This window comes from Ambystoma mexicanum, chromosome 4q (genome assembly GCF_040938575.1).
Source record: "Ambystoma mexicanum isolate Mex_15411 chromosome 4q, UKY_AmexF1_1, whole genome shotgun sequence".
NCBI classification, from domain to species: domain Eukaryota; kingdom Metazoa; phylum Chordata; class Amphibia; order Caudata; family Ambystomatidae; genus Ambystoma; species Ambystoma mexicanum.
Genome location: NC_090928.1, coordinates 782,381,996 through 782,406,001, shown reverse-complemented (window position 1 = coordinate 782,406,001; position 24,006 = coordinate 782,381,996). Strand labels below are relative to the sequence as shown.

Below are 24,006 nucleotides of genomic sequence, written 5' to 3'. Positions count from 1 at the left end.
GGTTGGTCGTTCTTTGTAATGTAAACGGATCCCATTGGCAATCGCGAACGAGGCATCGATGTAGTTGCCGGATGCTCCACAATCCAGAAGGGCCCAGGTTTTCATACACTTCCCTAGCCAGACAACACCGACTTTCAGGATCAACAAAGGCACCGGGTTCATAGGAGGAAGGTCAGATTCAGAGAGGCGGCCCGCTGCTGCCTTCGCCTCAAACAACGGGCCTGTTAGTTTTCCTGTTTCTTCAGAGGGCGTAGCGGACAGGTGCCTAGAAAATGGCCAGAACCACCGCAATACAAGCACAGGTTTTGCTGTCGTCTTCTTTTCTTTTCGGCCTCGGACAACGGGCCTCGGATGGCACCCAACTGCCTGGGTCCTGGGCCCACATCGGTAGAGACAGCTGGTCTGGGGTTCTGTACCGGAAGGACCGGGTGATACCCGTCAGATCTGCGACGTTCACTCCATCGTTCAGCTAACCTGTGGTCAATGCGTAAGACTTGTTCCACCAATGCAGGCAACGTTTCTGGCTCCGGGATGTGCAGCAATTCGTCTTTGTACTCTTCTCGTAGTCCCCGACGAAACAAGGTTTTCTGAGTGATTTCGGGCCATTGTGAATCGGTTGCTAATTGTCGAAACCGACTGATGTAGTGGATTATGTCACCTGATCCTGGTTTGATCTCCATTAATTGATTCTGGGCCATGGCTGCCAAATTGGGCAGTTTAAAGACATCCAAAAAGGCTTTCTCAAAAGCAGCGAAATCACCCAACAGGGGACTGTTGGTAGAGACCAAAGGTGCGGCCCAAGCAAGTGCATTGCCGGTTAGGTTTCCAAGGATATACCCGATCTTAGCCTTGTCTTGACCAAAATGGCCTGACCTGAACTGGAAATGGATCCGACAGTGTGTACAGAACTCTGCCACTCGACGCGGGTCACCATCATACTTCATCGGAGTAGTGTAAGCCATGGAGTTCTCAGGTGGTGTAGCTGGTTGTGAGGGGTTAGCCAAACTCCGGCCCATCGCTTGTCGAAGGGTGTCGTTCTCCTGGCGGAGGGTGGACATTTCTAGACGCATGGCACGCATTTCTTCGCGTAGTTCCTGCATGTCGTCCATGTCGAGACTGAAGGAAAGGCGTCTCAATCTGTTAAACGAGTCTTCACAAGATCGCTGGTTACCTTTTCTTCCCGAAGACCGTGGAGTTGAGGTTGCCAGTCTGTCGGAGTATCTATTGCCGATGAATGGGTAGCGCGAGAAATTAGCCCAATACCCTCCTGACAATATATGACAGGATGGCACTGAACCAACTCCCAACGCCACGGGTGGCACTTCTCAGTATTTACGTGACGTCGGGACAGTGTTTCCACTGGCAGAGAAGGCTTGATGAAGACACCGATAATAGAGGAAGCTGAACTCCGGAACATCCAAGAAGGCAGCAAGGCACAGGTACCGGCAGGGCACAAGACAGGTAAAGGAGGAAGGTCTGCAAGGACAAGCAGAACAGACAGGGGAATCCTACTATCCTAGCAGAAGGGAAGCAATCCAGGAACCCAGACAGGACCTCCCCTTACCCTTAACCAGGAGGCAGGCAAGGACCAAGTAGAACTGGGAAGCAAGTGGTAGGAGGGCTAAGGAGCAGGGAGAGGACAAGGAGGAGAGGCTGGACAAGGCAGGATAAGGCAGAGCAAGGAACTGGGGAGGCTGAGGCACGGACGCCAGGGCTCCAGCAGCGCATACACAGTAACAACCGTGTTGAGACGCGTTGTCCCTGTGTATGCGGTGCTCTTTTAAAGCCCGGCATCAAAGCGAGGCTTGGAACGCATGTTCCGACACTGCGCATGCGCGGGACGTCGGATACTGACGATCCGCGCATGCGCAGATCCTCGCAAGATGGCGGCGTCCAGGGAGCCTATCCGGACGTGGGTCGGCATGGGGAAAGACGCCAACGCGGGTACAGCCTCCATGAAGGAGGAGACCGCTGCGGCCGTGGACCCGGGACCCTAGGACAGGTAAGTGGCGCCCGCGAGCGAGCGCGCGGTGTGACACAGAGAACCTCCCCACCCAACAGACCGGGGAAATCCACCTGGAACGGAAACCGAACCAACACCACACGGGTCAGAACAATCCGTACCAATGGCAGCCCCAAAAGGGAAATCAAACTACACTGCAGCCTCCTCAACATTAGATCCATAGCAAAACAAACAGAAATCCATGACCTATGCGAAGGAGGCGCAGACGTGCTCTTCCTTACAGAAACCTGGCTAACAGACAATTATAAAGCCATCGCAAACAAAGCAATACCCAGAGGAGGCGGAATCACAATTATACACAAAGAACACACCCGAGCATCTCGAATCATCACAAACAACACAGAAGACTATGAATCCCTCCTCATCAAGACAGAACTCAACGGCCAATTCAGCATAGTATCGCTCCTGATCTACAGACCACCTTCTTACAACCCGAACTTTGTAACAAAACTAGCGGACGAGGCCGCCTTATCAATCCACCACAACAACCTAGACATACTGGGAGATTTCAACATATGGTTCGAAAAAAGTACATAGCAAACTTTCTCTGCGCACGCAAGCAAATAGTAAATGGATCCACCCACAGCGCCAGACACACCCTGAATGCAGTTCTACAGGAAAAACTATGTGCATCCGTGCCACCTAAACCAATGGTGGGACCACTACTTGATACTATTATACATCACACCCCCAAACCTGCCCACCGTCTGGGAAGGGGATCCCCCACACCAGCAAGAAAAGAAACTGGAATAACTTGGACCTTGAGGCCCTAACAAACCTAGACAATAGTCCCAAGCGAAAGAGATCGCACTGATACAACAGAAGACACTCAACAATTGGAAGACCAAGGCCCTTGACCAATTAGCACCAGCTAAAACATTCAAAGCAACGCCAAAATAACTGGCAGCAAAATGGTGCTTAGAAGAAAGTCAAAAAAACTCAAAACCACCACAAAATGTAAACAAACAGGAGAGAATACACCAGACAAAATAAAAATAACAGACAACTCAAACTGTACAAAACAGTCCTCAAACCCAATTTTTTTTTTTTTTTTTTTTTAAACTATGCCACAAGAGTAGAATTGGCAAACAATCCACAGAAATAACTCACCAAAGATTTTTAAAAAATTATAAAACAAACAATAATAAAAACACACAATTCCATCATCCCTACACAAACCATCTGGGAGCAAAAATAGACAAGGAGACCATCAACCTAGCCGGAGCAAATACAACCGCTACCACTGGACCACAGACACCAGGCGAAACAGAATCTGTTTAGAACCAATCAGATCAAACATTTGGCACACTGATCAAGGACACCAACCTTGCAGGATCTCCAAGGGACCCCCGATGCCCCGGACGTCTTCAAGGAAATCCTCAACCACAGAACCCGAGCGACACGCTTCCAAAACCTAATGAATCTGTCACTCAAAAGAGGAATAGTACCGTCATCCTTCAAATCAGCATACATCAAACCACTGATAAAATAAAGTCAGAAAACGCAGAAGACCAATATCCAAACTGCCCTATCCAGCAAAGATCCTGGAGAACCACGTCAACAAAATCCATCTTAACCACATCGTAACAAACGGAATACTCGACCAAGTTGGCTTTAGATCGACGAGAGAACAGAATCAGCACTTCAATCAATATATGGAACAATCTGAAAATAAACACAGACTACGACACCCAATTGGCCCTCCTTCTATTGGACATATCAGCAGCTTTTGACACAATCAGCCACACAACACTAATAAAAAGATTGATGGAATGTGGCATACAGGAATCTGCACTAAAGTGGCTTACCTCATTCCTAACAAACCGAAAGAAAACTACCTTCCACCGTTCACCTCAAACACCAGAAATATATCCTGCTGAGTCCAACATGGTTCCAACCTCTCCCCTCTACATGTGCCCACTGGTGAAAATCATTCGATCCCACAGGCTTAGCACCTACAACCGCGCAGATGACAAACCGATGGTGAAACCAAACAGAACACAGGACTGACTCACAGACATATACAACTGGATGACAACGAACAACCTCAAACTGAACCCAGAAAAAACGCTCTCACCCGCAGGATTCGACAGAGGGCCCACAACTGGACTGGCCAATCAGCATGGGAACGCAACCAGAGACTACTAATGTAGTAAACAACCTAGGAATACTCCTGGCCACCAGACGATCACTGGTACCGCAAGTCAACACAAATCCCAAAAAATGCTTCTTCCTCCTAAACTACTCAGATTACTCACTACCTCCGTTTCCCCCACCGAACCTTCACAATCGTATCCCGGATACTCACAAGAATTACCTACGCAAACAGCTTTTACCTAGGAATGCCAGAAAGACTCATCAAGAAACCCCAAAGTGCAAAATACAGCAGCCAGGATCCTACTAAGACTAAATAGAAGAGACCACATCAATCCAGCACTGACAAGTCAATACTGGTTACCAGTAAAAAAAGCACATCAAATTCAAAGCACTCTGCATCGCCCACAAAGCCTTGCTCAGACAAGGGGCGGAATTCCTCCAAGACTAGATTAGCCGCCCAGGAAGGGAACTATGAGAAACCTGAAGGTGTCTCAGTTACTAGTCCCTGGGAATCAGGACACGGCCATCGCTATTGGATACAGTTCCTGGGGGTGTAAGTGGGACACTAACAGATGAGACGCGGTACCCCCTTTCCCTATAACACCTTCCCCATCCTACCCGTAGGATATTCAGAAGTTCTAAACCCCCACCCCTTTTCCAACACAGACAGAAAACGGACTAACACAAGTCCCGACAAGTGTCAGGCCATTGACAATAACTATGCACACCTGACGGCCCTTTCCCTTCCCCACAGGGATATAAGGCAGAGCACGAAAGCACACTTTGAGCAAAGGCACAAGGAAGCAGCTATTCCGGACCAGCAGTATAAGCGGAGGAGAAAGGCGGCGAGACCAGAAGCAGGGAATTGCCCTTGCCCTTTTCAACTCAGACCTGCAAAGCCTTGAAAAGGGAAATCATAAGACCGGGAATCCTGCAAGCGTGTGGTGTGACAGGTGTCAACGGCACACTGGAGCCAATAGCCAAATTGGGGAGAAGCGATTGGCTCTGTGGTGCCGTCCGAGACAAGAACTCCACAGTTCAACACAGCCGGTGAGTGAAAGAAGACCGATGGTAAACCAAACTGTGCTGGGCCTAAGGTTGCAAGCAGCAACCTTGTTGAACAAAGGATTTGTTTAATTTAACTTTAAAAACCTAGTAAAAGGTTCAGAAGTAGAGTGGCCCGGCAAAGCAGGGGTGCTCATTCGAAGGACTCTGACTGAAGCCTTTTTTTGTTAAAACTACGAGAACCAAGAGGCATTAGGAGAGGCCAGTGTGGAGTGTCAAAGTAGTCCTACGATGGTCGAGCAAAACCCCCTCATACACTTGAAAATCTTTGACACATTGAGGAAAACTGTGAAGTGTGGCTGGGGCTAAGGAAAGCCTGATGTGGGGCTGGGACCCAGACTTCGGTAAAGGGAAGGACCCAAGGGGTCTTGTGAACAGTGGCAAGTGTGAACTCGACAGAAGGATGCCAAAACAAAGCTAGGAGGAGGGAACCCTGCTGTTCTGATGAAATTATTGAATCATGAACTGTGTTAGAATGTCTATGTGAACCCGACAGCGGGATGCCAAGGGAAAAGCTAAGAAGTAAATCCTGCATTGTGATAAAACTGAGTGAACTGTGGGAAGCCTGCAAATTGGGAGTATACAGCGATACCTGTGTACATTGTGGCGACAACAAATAGTTGTTGAAAGAGACATTGAGACTTTTTTTAATGATACGTTTTGAATGAAAAGCCATAGTGAACCCGATTGAGGGAGGCTAACATTGCAAGAAGGATCAGAGCCTGGCTGAGGGCGATCCAAGGGCGAATAGCAATCTCCCAACGTGAAAGATTGCCAGAGGAAGTTTTGTTTGTTTTTTGGTACAGCCAGCCTTCTAAGGCAAGAGACTTTTGCAGGAAAGTGACTTGGCCCAAGAAGGTCCTGGCATCATTGAAAGGAACTGTAACCTCGTGCTGGCGAGGCCCAGGAGTGTGCTGTGCTCAAAGGCCCTGCCTTGTCCCGTGCTAAAAACGTGGGGAAGGGAGACCCAGCCATACCATCCAGACTATCATTTGGGCAAAAGCTTCTCTTGAAAACATTATCCCACACTATTTTGTAACTTCATTGCAAGGATTGGAAATCGTTTTTTGTTGTATAGGCCCTTTTTATTTGGCAAGACACCACTTGGACTCATTATTATTATTGGATGGTCGTACCTTGCTCCACATCTTATTAGATTAGGCAAACACCCTTGAACTGTGATCACTTGTGTCTGTCTTTACTGTTGCCACCATGAGTTCCTTACAGAACTAAGATCCAGCAACGACTTACAAACAGAGGCAAAATGCACAAAAAAAAAAAAAAGGAAATATGGCTAAATGCTTGCCAACACCTTGAACAACATGCCCAAAGTAAAGAGAACCACAGAAGACGACATCAACTTCAGGAAACTGCTCAAAACCTGGCTATTTAGCAGACAATGACAAACCTAGAAGGGATATAGACAACAACAATACCGCAGACAAACAACTAAGGTGGAGACAAACGGGGCCAAAGAACCGCAAACAAGTACCTGGCTAGATATCAAGCGGCATCGAAAGGGCCGCCTCAGAGTGAGACCACAACCAACTGACCGACTTTACTAATCCTCTTCCCCTTCCTGCTCCTCCTACATAACTCATGCCTCTACACCAGATCTTGTATTAGCCTCAAACATACAGAGAGGCATTACTATGCCAACCTCCAGAGTGAATCACCCACATAACCCAATACCAACACCATCTTAAATGCAACACACCACGATGCCGGACTAACTTACAGCTATGACCACCTGTGACACTCAATCCCTTATGGACATTAACCAATGCACACGACCAACTCATTGTAAGCACACAACACCAACACAAATACTACCACACAACCGAGGCATGGAATCTTACCCATACGGTTACAACGCGCGAGGCTGCACACAAATGACCACATGCAAAATACACAGACGCCAGTTCCTCCTGGTTCTGAACCTAACCCCTCCACCCCTGCAGCCAAACCCCTCCACCCCTGCAGCCAATCACCAATAACCTTATTTTTTTTGCAGAGCCACGCGGGCGCCTGTAGACTGCCCCTGGGTGGTAGCGGTGTAAATCAATAACATAACTCCCGTAATGATACTATAGGAAGACATGCCCACCACAGCTCTGCCACACGCGCCTGTTGACTTTGCCTTTAAAAAGGTCTTGACACAACAAGAAATCCAAACTGGCTCTACAATGCAGGCGAGTCTATAACGCTCATCATGTTGGCTTTGCCCTTGAAGCCCAGTGAAAAATGCCATGCCACAGCGAGAAATAGCTTGACTGGCTGCCTTAAATCCCAGCAACCAGATGCCACAGTATATGACGGCTACACTAGGTGCTCCAAAATACCAGTGTAGCCACATATCAGCCCTTCTAAAAAAAAAATTTAAAAAAAGACAGCATTTTGTACAGGCATCTAGGATGGATACCCATTAAAAAATGCATTGTGATTCCAAGATGGCCGCCGAGGGGAGAGCAGCTCTCACCTCCTGGGGCCAAGATAATAAAGATAGATTAGAAGAGCCTTCCACAGGCAGGGATTTATCGATGTAGGCTGCAGTGGTGGAGTGCAGCAGCCCAGATCGCTCTGGGACTACAGCAGAAGCAGGTGTGCGGCCTCTGTGGTGTGGAGGCACTGCGCCCGCGGCCAGTGCAGGCGAGACAACAGACACGCTTGCAGACGACCGTGAGCAAGAAGAACCCCTTGGGAGACCCAGAGCGGCCGAGGACCCAGTGCGGCTGCAAGGCGAGTTGGCGGAAAGCAGCCGCTGTCTGACGGCAGGAGCCCGTAAGGAAGGAGCTGCCTGCGATCTTGGTGGCCCACCAGGGCTGGATTCCGGGAGCGGGGCTCCCCTGCTGGCGAGCACCAGCAGGAAGATTGAGACGGTACCGCGCCGCCTCCGCGCCAAAGAAGCAGCGTCTCATCTGAAAGATCAGGAGGGGCCATACCTATAGCCCACTGCTGAGAGCTGCGCTGCAGAGAAGAGCACACAGAGCGGCCAAGAGTCCCGGGAGGGGGCTGCACAGCAAAGGTTCAAGAGTCGGGAAGGCAGTGACCCTGATGGGTCAGATTTGTTTCCCCCCCATCCCCCATGGGGGGGAACCAATACAGGTCAGCGTGCGCCCTGGCCCAAGGAAAGGGTGCAAGCAGGCAGAGGCTGGCCAGTGCAGGCAGCGATCAGCAGGCAGTGATCACCAGCTTTGAGCATTGTGACAGTGAGGAGTGGGGGAGCGCAGCAAGAGGGCCCCTGTCCAAGCTTTGATGCCAGCACTTTGCAGAGAAGACCAGGGGAGACCCTGTGGCGTTATAGCCGGGGCCGCTGGAGGCCCATTTGAGGCAAGTTTTGGAGCTGCATATAATGCCTCAGCCAGCGCACCCCCATCCAGAAGCACAGGAATGGAGACAAGGGAGCAAGAGGCGCACCACGCATAGGAGACAGTTACTGGGGGGGCAGAGGGGCCTGGCCTCCTCGAGCCAATCCCGAGGCAGAACAGAAGGATAAAGGTCCATCTACATCCATGGTGGGCGAGGAAGAATAAGGGAGAGGACATTTGGTCAGGCTCAGGGCAGAGTGATCCTGATACCAAGGCCAGGAGGAGGGTCATTTGAAACCCAAGGAGGACAAACAGTGGCTCACCTGTGCACAGTTAGAGGGGGTGTTCCAACTGCCCCCTGCACAGTAAAGGGCAGACCGACAAAGCGGTGGAGGGAGGAGGTTCCTACGCCCTAAAAAAGGGGCCAGAAGAGGTGCAAAGGGTACAACATGATATCAGGGATAATGGGGGCAGGGCAGGGCTCCCCCCCCAAAATCAGACCTGCCTTCGCACTACATCCAAACACAAGGGGGAAGGACATGCAAGCTGCCCCCAAGTCAGTGAAGAAACCACAGGAGGGCAATCTGCAGAGACTCTGGTGCAGAGACAGCAAGGTACCGGCTGGGGGAATATCAGTAGCCCGGGGCAGGAGAGGATATGGGGGCGCTGGCATGCACTGCAAAAGATAAGTGGTTACCCAGGTAGTCCTTCCTTCACAAATGCTTTCAGGATTTTGGGGACAAAATCACGAACACCATTCAAACTCAGTTGAGCATGATGCGAGCGGAACGGTCCCAATCATTGCAAGAGGTGAAGGGGGACATAACTATTCCAGGACCTAGCCAAGACCACCCTGGTTAAGCGTAGGATGGGCCTGGTGGTGCGCGCCCTATGCGAACGGACAGGATATCTTGTTTTATCTACATGGGTCTAGGGGGACCTACACAGGTTTACTCTGGGTTGTTACAAGGGATCAATTCCAGAGATGATGGGTCGGAGGAGCTAGAGGCTGGTTGAGCCCGTCCAGAGGGGAGTGGAGATCCCAACGGCAGTCACTCATCAATGCGAGCGCACAGTAAGACGACCATGGGAAAGAGAAAGAGTAAGTGCTTTGGGTGACCTCCCTAAACATCAGGGGGCTTAATTCCCCAAGTTAAGAGAAGGAATGTGTAAAAGTTCTTGTGGTGGAGGAAGTTGGGAATTGTAGCCCTGCAACAGATGCACGTTCGGAGGCAAGACAAGCATAAACTGAAACATCAAGGGGTACCGCCATCTGTTTCAATCCAACGTGCCAGGGAAGACGGGGTGGGGGTTATTCAGGGCATCCCAAGCTTCAAGGTCATAGCAAAAAAGGGGGTAGATATCGGACGGCCTCTTTCCAATGGGAAGAGAGTGACATACAGTGGCAGCAATGCAATCCACACCCCCAACAAGAGGCAAAATGGGTTCTTGCGGGTGAAAGGCCAAATTGGAGACTTTTGCCAAAAGGGCAGATAATATTGGTGGGCGACTTTAATCTGGCGTGGGACCCAAGACAAGACAGGCGCGCAAGGGTGTTCCACAACCAGGTGGCACCATCTGCCCGTTTCAATGAACGCATGGCCCAATTGGCATTGGTAGATAGAGGGAACTGAGATGGGCTACACATTTTATTCCCACGTTCATAGATCCTTCTCAAGAATAGATTACTCCTGTATTTCGAGGTCACTATTGGGTAGAGTCGCGGGGACAGAGCTAGGAGGGATCGCCCTGTCAGACCATGCTCCCAGAACGATTACCCTAAATATGAGGTAGAAAGAACCAGGCCTACAGCGGTGGAAGTTCCTTAGCCACATCCTTATGGATGGAGTCCTATGTGAGTACATAAAGAATTAAATCTTGGATTACTTTACACCAACAGAGGGTATACGCGTCCAGGTGGTATGGGATGCGTTCAAGGCTACCTTGATGGGGGGAGCTCATCGCGATGAAGGGCCAGAGGGACAAACACTAGGTCTCCTACAGGAGGAATAGGAAGCTAAAACAAATAAATAATGGCTCAAATGGAAAACAACAAAGGAGTACACTGAAAAGGGAATATCGGCTGATTAGGAGGCAATTAGAGGTTTTCCAGACTGGAACTGCAGAGCATTCATTTCTCTACCTCCAAAAGAAGTATCATGCCAAAGCCAATAAGGCGGATCTCCTGTTAGTTAGCAAGGTTGTTTAGGAAAAAAGAAGCATCAAGGACAATCCTTAAAATAAAGGCAGGGGGTGGGGGGCAAGAAAGCATTGCTCTACCTGACATCATTTTCAGTCTTCATAGAATATTATTCATCCCTGTACACATCAGATTCCCCTGAGGGAGACCAAAGGAAATACATGTCCCAGTACCCTGTCCCCAAGATCACTCCTCAAGAAAGGGAATAACTTGAGGGAGACATTACGCCCGGGGATCAGAGGAGGCAGGGTTAATCACTGCAACAAGAGAAGACAAGGTTGTACTGCTCCCAAAGTCGGGTAAAGTTGTCTATGCGGTTCGTACCGGCCGATTGCCCTTATTAATCTAGACACAAAGATCTACACCAAGGTTCTGGCATCACCCCTGGATAAGCTCCTCCCCAAACCGATTGATACCGACCAGTCAGGATTTATTAGGCATAGGCAGACCTCGGATAACATTCGGCAGGTGCGTAATCAGATTAGCATTGGATACCGAGGAGGCATTCAACTGGGTCGAATGGCCATTCCTCTTCCATACCATTGAGGTTCTGGGATTCGGTTCTAAATGCCTTTCAATGGTAAGAGCCAACTACCAAACGTCTGACAATCTAACAGGCAACTTTCCCAGAGAATCGCGGTCTCATGAGGTACTAAAGCAGGGTTTCCCACTCTGCACGCTCTAATACACCATCCACCTAGAGCCGCTTTTGGCCAGCATTAGGGCCACCCCAGATATTTGGGGGGGGCTCTTTGGGGGTGAGGAGCATCGATTAGCAGCGTTTGCTGATCACCTGCTCCTCTTGATCACAGAAACCTCATTTCCAGGGATCTTGCAGGAACTTCTCTTTGGGGAGGTGGCAGGGTTAAAAATAAATGCCCACAAGTCATTTATTGAACGTGACCCCCCCTCAGAAAAGGTTCAGGAATTGCAGGGTATAGTACCCTATAGAAGGGTGGAAACCGGCATTAGATATTTGGGGGTCCAAATTACTGGTTCTCTGGGTGTCATTTACTGTGTAAACTACCCACCATTAGTGGAAAAGCTGCACCGGCTGCTGGCGGAATGGGTGCCCTCATCAATATCCTGGATGGGGAGGATAAATGCCTGTTTTGCCAAAATTCCTGTACTATTTCAGAGCTCTGTCAGTGGGGGTTCCCCAAGGTTTCTTCAGGACCCTTCAAAAACATGTGGGGTCATTTATTTGGAAGCGCAAGAGACCCAGGGTAGCTATGCAGATGCTAATGTCTCCCAAAAGCAAGGGAGGGCTGTGAGTGCTAAACTTCCACCTCCATTTACTTGCAGCTCAAATCAGAGTGATCCAGGATTGGTTCAAGGGTGATCCCAGGAAGGTCTGGCGTCAAATGGACAAAGCAGTGGTGGAGTCGCCGCTGGATGAGGTGCTGTGCGACCCAAGGGGGAATAGACCTGCAAATATGTACCGTAGGGATAGGGGCCTGTTAAGGAGAATTCTCAAAATGTGCCAATTCCTCTCTACCTTAGAGAACCTTGGCTCTTTTGCTGGACTTGGGACTTTGTACTTTTTAATTCGGTTTGTTTTCTGTGTTTATTCCTTTGATTATGGAGTTGAATTTACTAGTCTTTTTAAATTCCTAGACCCAGCACACGCTATCTTACAATAGAGCGCCGGAGGGGTTACCTAGTATCCCCCATGTCTAGAAACTCGTGTAGCAGTCCAATGGTACCCTTTCCTAGTGAAATGGTCGGTAGCGTTAAATCAAGGGAGCCATGTTTTTCAAGATGGCGTCTGAGCCTCCTTTGTTGGGTCCTGGTATTTTTGCGCCATTTCTTTTTGGAAAGGTCCTTCTAGTGTTTGTCTCTGCATGCCAAACTAGGTTTGGTCCCTTTGTTCCTAGGTCTTTGGCAGGCTTCAGGACTGAAGACCGCCTCTGGCGTCAGAGTGTCTGGGGTGAGCAGGAAGTGAGGGAGGTGCCCAAAACTCCCTGTGCATAGTCTCCTAGGAGACCCGAATGCAATGTGGCGTGATTGGCTAGCTGACTGTCCGGCAAGGACAGCCACCCTGCTAGGCGAGTGGCAGCTAGGCTGAAATGAATGGGAGGAACCTGTTTAAAAGGAGAGTCTTGGCTTGGAAGGCAGAATTGACCACTGGATCGTAAAAACTGAAGACGAGCTGGAAGAGGACGGCTGCTGCAACTCCTGGACCGTTTGTTTACCCAGTGAAGCCCTGCTGCAGGTCCGAATCGCCAAGTTCATCTCGACAGAGAAGCACCTTCAAGGACGACTTCTTCCTTTGGGTTGGTGGGACTAATCGACTCGTAAGCCACCTGGATACCATTCTCGAAGCTGGTTAGGATTAACCAGGGAGAGGGACACCAGCTTGTGTGCTTGAATTACAGCTACACGAACTGAAGTGACTCAATTTTGTCTGTGTTTTCCAACGATCCCGTGCAGTCCCACCCCCCCATCCCCCGACGTCCTCCCTCTTGTCCCCACGACTGAGGCTCAGGAACAGTGGAACCAACGTCTTCTGCTGCATCTTATTCTTCATATTAAGGTACTCTGCCAACCCGATCGAGAGAGCTCAGCTCTCGCGGTCAAAGTATGTGGAACTTTGACAACTTGCAGGCCTAATCAGCTTGTGACCCAACATATGATTCTTTTTCACACAAACTAATTCTGAGAACTTTGGCAAAGACTTTACCGTTTACTTCAAGAACTGTGTTTTACCAAGAAACCTTGAGTTTAAGTGTCTGCTTGAACCACTGTGATTGAAAGACCTGTGTAACCTCTTTTACTGCTCACATTCCCTCTTGAGATAAGCCTGGCTGCTCAGCTAGCTACCAAAAACTGTGTGGTACAGACTTATACCAAAGGTTGGTTTTGCTTACGCGTGTAGTTATAGGTGCGTTTAGTGGTCCCAGAGGGTACCGCATACAAACTCTGCCAGGGCCCTAGTGGGTGACTCATGGGATGAGGTGGTGCAAAGGGTGAACGTGGACGAACTTCTCCTCCCCGCAGATGTAGTTTAGGAATCCCCAGTTCACACCGGGTATGGAAAGGGGTGTCAAAATGTGTGGCAGGAGGCAGGGTGCCGCAAACTACGCAGCATGTTCTCGGGTCAGGACATTAAATCCCTTGCACAGTCCAAGCAGAACTAGGGCTAGATGAGGGGCAAGAGGTATCGCTACTCAACTGAGGCACTTGCTTACGGACCCAATGGTCAGGTCAGCGGCCACCAAGGATCACACGTCCTTTGAACGGTTCATAACGATGGACAAAAGGACAGGCATTTGGTAGGAGCATTATAGCAGAACGGGAAAGGAGCCAGGCATGGCACTTTATGGAGCAGTGGGAAACTGCAGAGGGGGACCTTTGGACTCAGTTTTGGGAAGATATCCACAAGCTCACGCAAGCCATCCAGATTCAGAAGATATGGGTTAAGATAATGGTCCAATGGTATCTCACAGCAGAAAAACTCCATAAAGTCTGCCCAACTGCGTCAGCGCTCTGCTGGAGGGTATGTGGGGAACTGAGATTGTGGAAGCATATCTGGTGGGAATGCCCAGTCATACAGCCTTCTTGAACATGATCTGTGCAGCAATTAATAGTATTTTTGGGAGTCAGATACCGAACAACATAGGGATGGCCATCCTGGGAATGTGCAGGGTTCTGGAAAAATCTACCCTCGAAAATTCAAAGACATAAATCATCCTGATAATAGCAGCAACGCTTGGGGTGTCCCACAAATGAAAACTAAAAGCTGCCCCCACAGAAAACGAATGAATTAGTAAAATCAGGAACTTGGTGGCATTGGAGTGGGTGACCACTCCGATTCAAGGGGGGGGGGGGGGGAAATCACCTAAGGTTTCTCTCAGACTGGGACATTGTCATGTATCATCTGCAGCGTGACTCGCGAGCTGCATGGTGCCTGAGGAAAATAAGATTGCTGGTGCGAGTACTCGCTCCACTTGGGGAGGGTGCCTTCACAGAAAGTTTAGAAGAGATATGGCTTAAGTTTCTAGGGGAGGCGTGGACTATAGGACCAGGGGGACTCTCAGACGGTGCAAAGGGCACCATACAACGGCTGGCAAGAGAGATGACCACTCAGAAACTTGGGACCCAGGAGCCATCTACAGAGTTCATGGACTTGGAGGCAGGAGGGGATTGGGGTGGGGGCGTTAATATGTGTTTTTGCTGTTGAAGATGCCAAATATATTATCTTTTTTTAAAGAGCATTGTTACTTTGCTGCCCACACAGCCAAAATCAGCTCCCTGGCCCAGCACAAACACACATTCTTTGACTCATCATTCATGTCCACATTGCGCGAAGCGATTAGAAGTGACCTTCCCGTACTTTTTATATCCCCTGTACCTGTTCTAAATAGGGTGAGGGAACTTTTTCCCCCCTATGCTTTGAGAAGTGCGCCTCTTTTGAAAATCTGCATTTACTTGAAAAGCCTATTACGCCCTTTCCACCTTGTGCAGTTGCACATTTGGTGGGAAAACAGTACCTCACTGTGCACAACTATGATGCACACATTTAAATGGCCTTTGTGCCCAGTTCACCGCAGTTTTGGCTCAAGTGGAGTGAATGAGCATCCCATCAGTTACACCAAACACATTTTGAAAATCATGGCATGATTTGATACAAGTCATTTATAACATATCTGTACAGAAGTGTTTCTAGGCGCGACAAGACAAGGGAGGGAGGACAAGACAAATGATCTTACTAGGCCTTGTGTCATTCAGATCGTGCAAGTGGGAGAAGTGGAAGGAAAAAGGAGGGGTGGGAGTTGCAAGGAAGAGGGGAAAACAGGGCAGCACTTCTCAGAGTAAGTGCAGCCAGGGCAGCGCGGGTCTTGGTAGTGCAAGGAGAACAAGAGACTGCAAGATTACAGTTCCAGCCCCTAACAGGTTACAGTTCCCGACCATATGTGCATGGTAGGTCCGGAGTCTATGCAAGTGTGACTGATAAAGAAAGAGCCTGGTACCCAGTAAGACTCAGGTTAGCTTACTGCCTCGGGAAGATAGCTCAGGGGCAACGCGTTCGCCTAGAAAGCAAGACAACATGGAGCAACACACGTTTTATCCCCGGGACCGCGCTTAGCAACCTATGGGTATTAAGTGTGGTATAAATAAGCAATTACAATATAGTCAAGCAACCAGTCAGTACAGCAGACAGGTAGGTCAGCAGGAGAGAGAAAGCAGAGGAAAGTTTTGAGCTGCTTCCGGAAACTTTAGGTGTTCTGGCTCAGGGAGGCCATTCCAGAGGGAGAGACACATCTATTCCTCCCCCCCTTTTTCTCTCTCTCTCTCTCTCTCTGCCTAGAGAAGCTTATAACCCTTAGAGAGATGGAGGTAGCTGAGCGAAGGGCTCAAGAAGGAAGATATTTTGGAAGAGAGCATTGGATGTAGTGCAGCCTTGGCCCCAGGGTTGTGGACAATGCAAAAGGTCGTGAACTTGATCCTTGCAGCCAGTGGAGAGATTTCAGTGCTGGAGAGATACAGTCCCTGGGATTGAGGCCAAAGAGAAGTCTTGCAGTCATGTTCTGGATTGCAGGTTAATCACTACCGATCACTTCTTTACACTGTACGTTCCTTTCAGAGAGTGGTTCGAGATGTCAGATGGGATGGGAAAGGACACACAAAAAGGAAAGGGTGCATGGGGTTTTTACTGTTTCTGCAGTCATTAACACAAGATGTGTTCAGGAGCAGGTATTGTATTAAATACTATTAGCTCCAGAGCGGATACTGTGACTGGAATTGTTAACACCAAAGTACGTCATGTGCATGCCATCATTCAGGCATTCTGTCATATGTAATAGATTAGCAGGTACTATATCAAACGTAATTAGTTCCAGGGCAGGCACTGTGTCTGGAATCGGCATTCCACATCTGGTACTGTGTCTGTAATGATTTGCCCCAGGCAAAGTGTTCGCAGATGCAGCCGATGAGCAGGTACACACTGTATCAGAAGTCATTGGCTCCAGAGCAGGTATTGTGTCTGCACTGGCATTAACACTAGAGAAAGTAGTGTCTGCTGATATTCACCAGGGTGTTTCTGCATCTGTAACACTTAGACATAGAACAGACGGTGTGCCTGCAGTTATTATCCACTGAAGATTCATTTGACACAGAGAAAGCACCGGATCTGCCGCATTATCCCGGGGGTATCATTACTTTGAGTAGGCACTTGAACTGGAGACAGTACACGCATGCAAACATTAGACAGCGCAGGTGTGTGTATATATATATACACACACACACACACACACACATTCATACATACGTACGTCACTTACACCAGACCACCTGTTTAGTAGCTACACAGCAGTTACTGCGTCTGCGAGCATGCCTGAACTGTACCGTAAATGAAATTCGGAGCAGCTACTGGACGATACCAATAACAACCAGCTGCCCTATGTAATTTCAAAAGCAGATGTTTGGAAAGTCACGTACAGACATTTTTTAATTTCAACATGAACGAATTACAGCTTCAGCTACAGCCTCTTACTTAAACGCGCATTTCCAGAGATTGCAACAGGGCTCCTCTTAACAATATATTAACAAAGGGGTAAGAACGATCTAAGTTAATTAATGCTAAAAGAAACGTGTATAACATTCACTACTACAGCTTGCTCGCATACACTCACCTAATGCCGCCTGCAAACTTAAAAGAAGCGTTAAATCTACGTAAACGGAGGCCTTATGTTGCTTTCATTATCAAATGAAACACATACTTAAAGTCCGTATGAGAGCGAAAGCATTGTGAGTTTTTTTAAAAGTTAGCCGACATTTTTCAAATGCCTTTCGACGTAATGACGTAACCACGTATTTCTGTAATGCCGTTAAGTCGTCGTAACGTTTACACGTAAGACGGCTACGTGGGAATCATGGAGGAAAGAGCGTGCAAGGGCAGGGATTAATTTTTTTTGTGTGTATTTAACATCTCGTGTTTCGAAGCGCAGGTATATTTAGGTGCAGATGGGTTTATTTTTCCTATTTTGATTTTGGTTGCAGCAACAGTGGATCTTTGTGTGTCTTCTTGCCTGGTAATTATTTGCATCTCCTGCTCTTGCCCACCTTCCTCTTTCAAACAGAAGTGATTTATGGCCGTGCCGCGCACGCCGCGGGAATTTTAGGGAAGTTTCTCCCAAATTCGGCTGCCAGCAAGCCGGATGTATTGTTTGTGTAAGCGTACTTGAATATTTTTACCTCAACATGGCAGTGGCTTTTTGCTGCATGCACGGCCTTGCAGCACAGGCTTTCTACAAAACTGTTCAGTATATGCTAGAATGTAGGGCGCCCAACTTTGTCAGATACTTTTGCGGGACACAATGTGGTGATGACGTCACGGCGTCATTCACCATGCCGAATTAATACATTGCACCCGCAGGTGCTGACGTGACCGGCCTGCATGCCTGTCGCGTCAGCAGCTGCGGGTGCAATGCAATAGGACTCTTATTTACAGATTAGCTGCCACTTACCAGCCACTGTTCTTCCCATATGCAAGAAAAGTATGTATTTGACCTGCTCCTGTTATAGGAGGGAGGGGGAACATATACATAAATTTCCTGCGAATGAGAATAACAGTGGCTGGCAAGTGGCAGCTAGTCTGTGAGACGACGCCCTGCAGCGGCTGATCCCAGCCCCCTGCATGCCTAATATTGACTCCTGACTTGCTCTGTTCGAGCACAAATTGTGCTTGAACAGAGCAAGTTGGGACAACCAGCGTCCCCCAGAGCCTCTTGGTAAACTGCAGGACACAGGCCCCAATTGCCAGACAATCCTGCAAATTACGGGACAGTTGGCCACCCTACTAGAGTGGTCAACTCTTTGATAGTCTTTTGGGACACTTGCCCACAAGGCGGTGATGATATCATTCATGTTTGACCCGTCGCTTTTTTTAAATTAAAATTTTTGTAATGGCTCTTAATTCCTGGCTTGATTGAAATGCAAGTGGTTTGTCCTTGGGAGGTGATGGTCACGTTTTTTTAAATGCAAACATGACCATCATGACCCCAGGAACAAAGCATTAGCATTTGAATTAAGCCGGGTGTCAGAGCGTTACAGCTCGACCTGTAGGCTCAAAAGGAGCCAGGGCTGCAGAGCTGCCCGTAGAAAGAAAGCAGCAGGTGACAGCGCATGCTGTGTAAATGGCCCCTTCAGTTTGTAGAGTGGCTGTGCTGGAGACAGGTTGTTCCCACGCAATCGGCACAATCCCGCAAAATCCGGGACAGTTGGCCACCCTTGTGTATACGCAATCTTTCTTCATCCTTGTCTGCGCAACATGTTTGAATAGCAATGAACTCAGTTAGAAATTAAGCACCATGCCGATCCCATTTTTGTCACAGCCTCATGCTTGCTTCTTTTTCTGCACTGTTGCACAGGGTCACACGGGCTTGAATGCCTCCATGGTTGCCGAGCCCTCCTGCGTCGGGAGTGATATATATGCCGCCACCAGAGCAGGGGACGAGTGCAGCGGAAACCCGGGGCTCGGGATGAAGAGCAGCGACGACTGGGGGAAGAAGCGCTACGGCATTAAGTTCCCTTGCCATGATTTCTGTAATTTTACTGCCTTTACGAGGGGAGGGGCTCTGATTTGAACATCGCTGGGAGATGGGCCTAATTTTACCGCTCAGTGCATTGAGCTGTACCAGTCAGAGTGTGTACCACAAGACGTCTTTATTGATTTCCCCCCCCCCCAACCATTGCATCTCTTCTGCTGTCTTTATAGAGCAGAGTTCCTTCCTTTCCCTGTGTTACCTCACTGACTAGATGCCTGCATGTTCATGTATACTGTGAAAATGCAGACTCCTGCTTAGTCTTGCCAGCAAGATAACAACAATTAGTATTTCACCGTAAAACTAGCCATGCTGTAGGCGGAAGTCTTGAATCTGTGGGGCGTGCCATATACCTGAGGGGAGCGTGATCCATTACAGCGAGAAAAGAGAAACCATACTTTTTTTTTTGTTTGCCTCACTTAACACTGCTTGGCGAGCCACTGCCCCCCTGTCCCCCATGCACATGCACAAGTCAGTGTGACGTGGACATGAAACAGGAAATAAAAGCAGCCTGGATGTGTGCTTTCCTGCATTTGGATCATGCGTCCAGCCTGCATTGTTGCTTCCTGCTGGTTCTGCCAGCAACTTCTTGCCTGGTAAGGGATGCCGCTTCTCGGCTCGGTGCTGTGAAGCGAGCATTTTAGGCCATCCCCAGTCCCTCTGCCCCTGTGGACCCACAAAGGTGGACGCGAGCAGAGGGCTGAATCACTGCAATGTTGGTCCGCCTGTGCCCCTCTACCTCTGTGCCCCCACCTTGGGGGGGCCACTGGGGAGAGGAGGTGAGCTGGGACGGAAGCGCACATTTCTGGTGTTGTATGATATCCAGTTCCCTCACAGCAGATAGCTGGGCTCCAGCAATCTGCCGTAGGGGAGCTGAATATCATAGAACACCTGTCCCCCTGCTTTGGCTGGCCCTCTGCCTCATCACCCCTCTGGTCTATGGGCTAGCTCTGGCTAGTCCGAGATCTCGGGACCTGGCTTGCTTCAGCCCTAACCAGGCTTTACCAAGCCCCCAGCTTTTCAAATGGAAAATGGGGGGCTCAGTGACCTAATCTTCGCTGGGCTCCTTTCCCCAGCAGTCACTCACGCATTTCCTGGCTCTGTTTGCTCATCTCGTTTGTTTTCTTCCGTCCTGAAAGGGACACCATGGTAATAAATGGACTGAACATCACTGTGGTCGGGTGGGGGCATCACTGTTGAAAGTAAGCATTCTACATACTGGGCACATTATTACTGTTCAAATGTGGATTTTACACGATCAGAGAAAAAATTAATTTCCAAACTCAAAAACTCTACTGAAACTTGTGTTCACTAGTTTTCTTTGAAATGTTTTTTTTGTTGTTGTTGAATTTAGTGTTTGTCACCCACACCTCCATTTGGGGCACTGTTCTACACCAGTGCTCGATAATCTTTCTCAACCGATAAACATTTTGGGGTGTGTATGGGGGGCCCAATCCAAGTGCATTTTTCTTAGGGGGTGAGCTCGTGGTCAAAAAAGTTTGAAGACCACTGCTGTAGGGTGACTTTTGTCAAGTAAATATATATGTATACCGAAAAACAATTGCTATATTGCTCGCACCATTATGTTAACATATATTTGTATTGCTACTTTGGAAGAGCAGTTAGACCCTCCCCGGTCCCTAGGATACAGTGCACGTGTGAGCTTGAAAGGCGGAAGCTTAATGTACTAAACGAACCTTTGAAAAATCCCTTGTTGCTTTTTTTTACCTTTTTTAAAGTACTCCATTAGGCACTTGCTTGTGGTGCCCTTGTGTGCGGCGTTGCTATGTGTACGGTGCATATACAACTCATACACATGATCGCACCGTCAGTGAGTACAAGCAAATAATTCCAGTGCTTTTACTGTGAAGGGAACAGTCTCACGGGCCCAGCGATACTCAAGATTTTAGTCTCATCTGCTTATGAACATTGCAGTGTCGTGTAACCCCTGTGAGAATGTGTCTATTGGATATAAAGGGCAACGTGGCGCTATGCTTGTAATTTTCAATAAGTTGCCCAGACAGCTGCATGCCGGTGCACAGACGCCCGCTGGCATATGATATATTTCTAATGCGCTTAATACCCAGAGGTTTCTAAGCGTGGACCCTGGGATCGAACCTGTGTTGCTCTGTCGTCTATCCCGCACTTTGCCCCAGTGCTATCCCCCCGATGTATGATGACATTTACAACGAGCCTATACAGAAGTGTTTCAAGGTGCGACGAGGCATGGGAGGGGAAACGGGGAAGACGGACAACAATCCTACTAGGCCAGGTGGCATTGAAATCGTGCAAGTGGAGGAGGAAAAGTGCAGGGGGAAAGGGGAGGGGGCAGTGCAATACATTGGATGGCAGTAAAATAATAGACAATCAATAAAAGTACAGCTAGCTGGTGGCAAGGGTTAGTGCAGACATCAGGTGTCAAGTGCTAGTAGGGGCTTTAGGGATACAGGAACAGTCCCAGAGTGCAGGGTTGCCGGGGAGGCAGTGCAGGTGTGCAACTGGCTGGGGGACCTCGGCCTGAGATCGGAGCATAACCATTGCAGTTTCAGTTTCAGCCAGGAGATCACCAGGAGAAAGCAAAGAGGGAGTCTTGAGGTGCTTCCGTAACCGGAGATGGTTATCCTCCAGTTTCAAGGAGGCTTTTCCAGAGGGAGGCCCCAGCAGAAGAAAGACCTACCACCAACTCGCTGCTTGGAGAAGCGACTAACCCTGAGGGAGTTGGAGGCGGATGAGCGAAGAGCTCAAGAAGGAAGATATTTAGGAAGAGAGTTGAAGGTCCTAGGCCTGAGAAGGCCTTGTGGACAATGCAGAGGGTTTTGAGCTTAATCCTCGCCGCCACTGGGAGCCAATGCAGAGATTTCAGTCCTGGAAAGATAAAATCCCTGGGCTTGAGGACAAGGACCAGTCTTGCAGTCCTGTCTTGGATGAGTTGCAGAGGACAGAGAATAGAGGCAGGCAGATTTAGAAAGAGACGGTTGCAGTAGTCAAGCCTAGAGAGAACCAGAGCTCTGCAGACTGGGCTTCTGGGTTTAGGAGGGGAAAGGAAGAATACCTCTGAGGAGGTGCAGCTGGTAATGTGACGACTTGGAGATGTCAGAGATGTGAGGTGCGAAGGAAAGTGTGGAGTCGAAGGTGACACAGAGTTTTTAACCTCACAGCTGGGAACAGGAAGAGGGCCAAGGGAGGCCGGCCAGAGAGTGACTGGAAAGGACTGAGCAGGTGTGCCGATTAGGAGAATCTTAACTGGCATTAAGGCAGAGATCATTGGCAGCACACCACTCCTGGATAGCGGACAGTCGGTGATGAGAGAAGAGGTGGCTGAAGGGAGCCTGAAAATTAGATGAGTTCAGAGGAGGACTAGATTTTTGGGACAGTGTGCCAGATTGAAACAGTGGAAGGGGGTTCCATCTCAATGGACATAGGAAAGTGTCGCCTACTGTATGCATAAGCTTGCGTTACATGGTTTACAAATCGAGGCAAAGTATTAAACATGACCCTATGTGACTTCATACTTATTAGATTTGACATGCTTTTTTTGATGCTAGTTGATATACAAGTCAACTGCAAAAGACACATGGAAAGATTAAGTATAGCCGGTAAGCTCTATTTTGCTTCAAATATATATATGACTCACTGAGCACACAATGACTTTTAAGGGTTTCATTCATATTTTGTACTGCTCTTGACATATAATGTGAGAACACTGTGTTTGAAACTAATATGTGATTTGCATGGTGAACCAACATTATCTGTATTTTGCATTTTTTTACACAAAGCGCTCGGAGAATGAAAAACCGTGTGAAGCTCTATTTTATAGAATGCAATTTCAATTGGGCCCAATGGGTTTCATTTGGATTGGATTGCATTATGCAGTTGAGAATATTTATTGAAAGTGTTTGTCCTTGGAAAAATAATAAAGCACTTTTCCTGTTTGCTGAAATTCTCCATTATGATGATACATGTGAAATGTAACTTCACTCTTCGGCCATTCTGTAAATTAACATCCGAAAAAAGCATGCAGAAATCCAAATTTTCACTAGCCAATGGCTAGTGATTGACTTGTGGCAAATAAGAAATGGTGTGCAGTGTTTATATATAGAATTGAGTTGGCATGGGACTTTTTCTGGCTGGCTTGTAGCTTGCCAACTTTACATTTTTGATGCATGCGTGGGTTATTTTCTACAATGTCATGGACACTTTCTTTTTCAGAAAGCCCATGTTCTTCTTTGGAAAAATAAAATGCCAATGGTAAATTAACATTGGAGGCTTCATGTTAAACTTACATCGAGCATTTTGATGACAGCTTTTCCTTGTGGGTAAGACTTTATTGTGGGAGGAAATTGTGATGGATCTGGCGATTGTCATCGCTCCTTTCTAGGGAAAGTCTCTCCCCATGTGGCCAGGGAGAGACAGTAGGCAGAAGCTGACTCACTGATCCTACCCCCGGGGGTGGCTATATGTGGCTATCTGTGGGAGTAGCTGCAGAACAGTATGTTGGATTTAATGAATGTAGTAGTGGAAGGAGTTTATAGTTTATACAACCTGGAGACTGAGACTTAATACCAATTTGCTCCTAATACCCCGACCAGAGACATTGCTAGGGTGGGGGGGACGACGCTGAGGGGGCTACAGCACTGGCTCTTGGATGTAGCCCCGGATAGAAGCTCAGGTGTTAGAATCAAAAAGGCTAGCTAGCCCCCAGTCCTAACAGTCCCAAAATTAGCATAGCCCTGGATCCTTTCCAGACTTAGCAACACCCCTGCCCCC

The 24,006-nt window shown here is 48.4% G+C and overlaps 1 protein-coding gene and 1 long non-coding RNA gene across 2 annotated transcripts in view; one reads left to right on the top strand and one right to left on the bottom strand.

Annotated features, from left to right (window-relative positions):
• Positions 1-17,455, bottom strand: part of SNRPB2 (small nuclear ribonucleoprotein polypeptide B2) — a 152,975-nt gene extending 135,520 nt beyond the window's left edge. The window contains exon 1 of the mRNA XM_069608348.1: positions 17,329-17,455. The gene's annotated coding sequence lies outside the window, so the exon portion shown is untranslated. The remainder of the gene's footprint in view (positions 1-17,328) is intronic.
• A 110-nt stretch (positions 17,456-17,565) lies between these two features.
• On the top strand, positions 17,566-23,172 carry LOC138467989 (uncharacterized). The gene is made up of 2 exons (XR_011268178.1): positions 17,566-17,727; positions 19,066-23,172. It is a non-coding gene; the product is annotated as an uncharacterized lncRNA (long non-coding RNA).
• Positions 23,173-24,006: the final 834 nt, after the last annotated feature.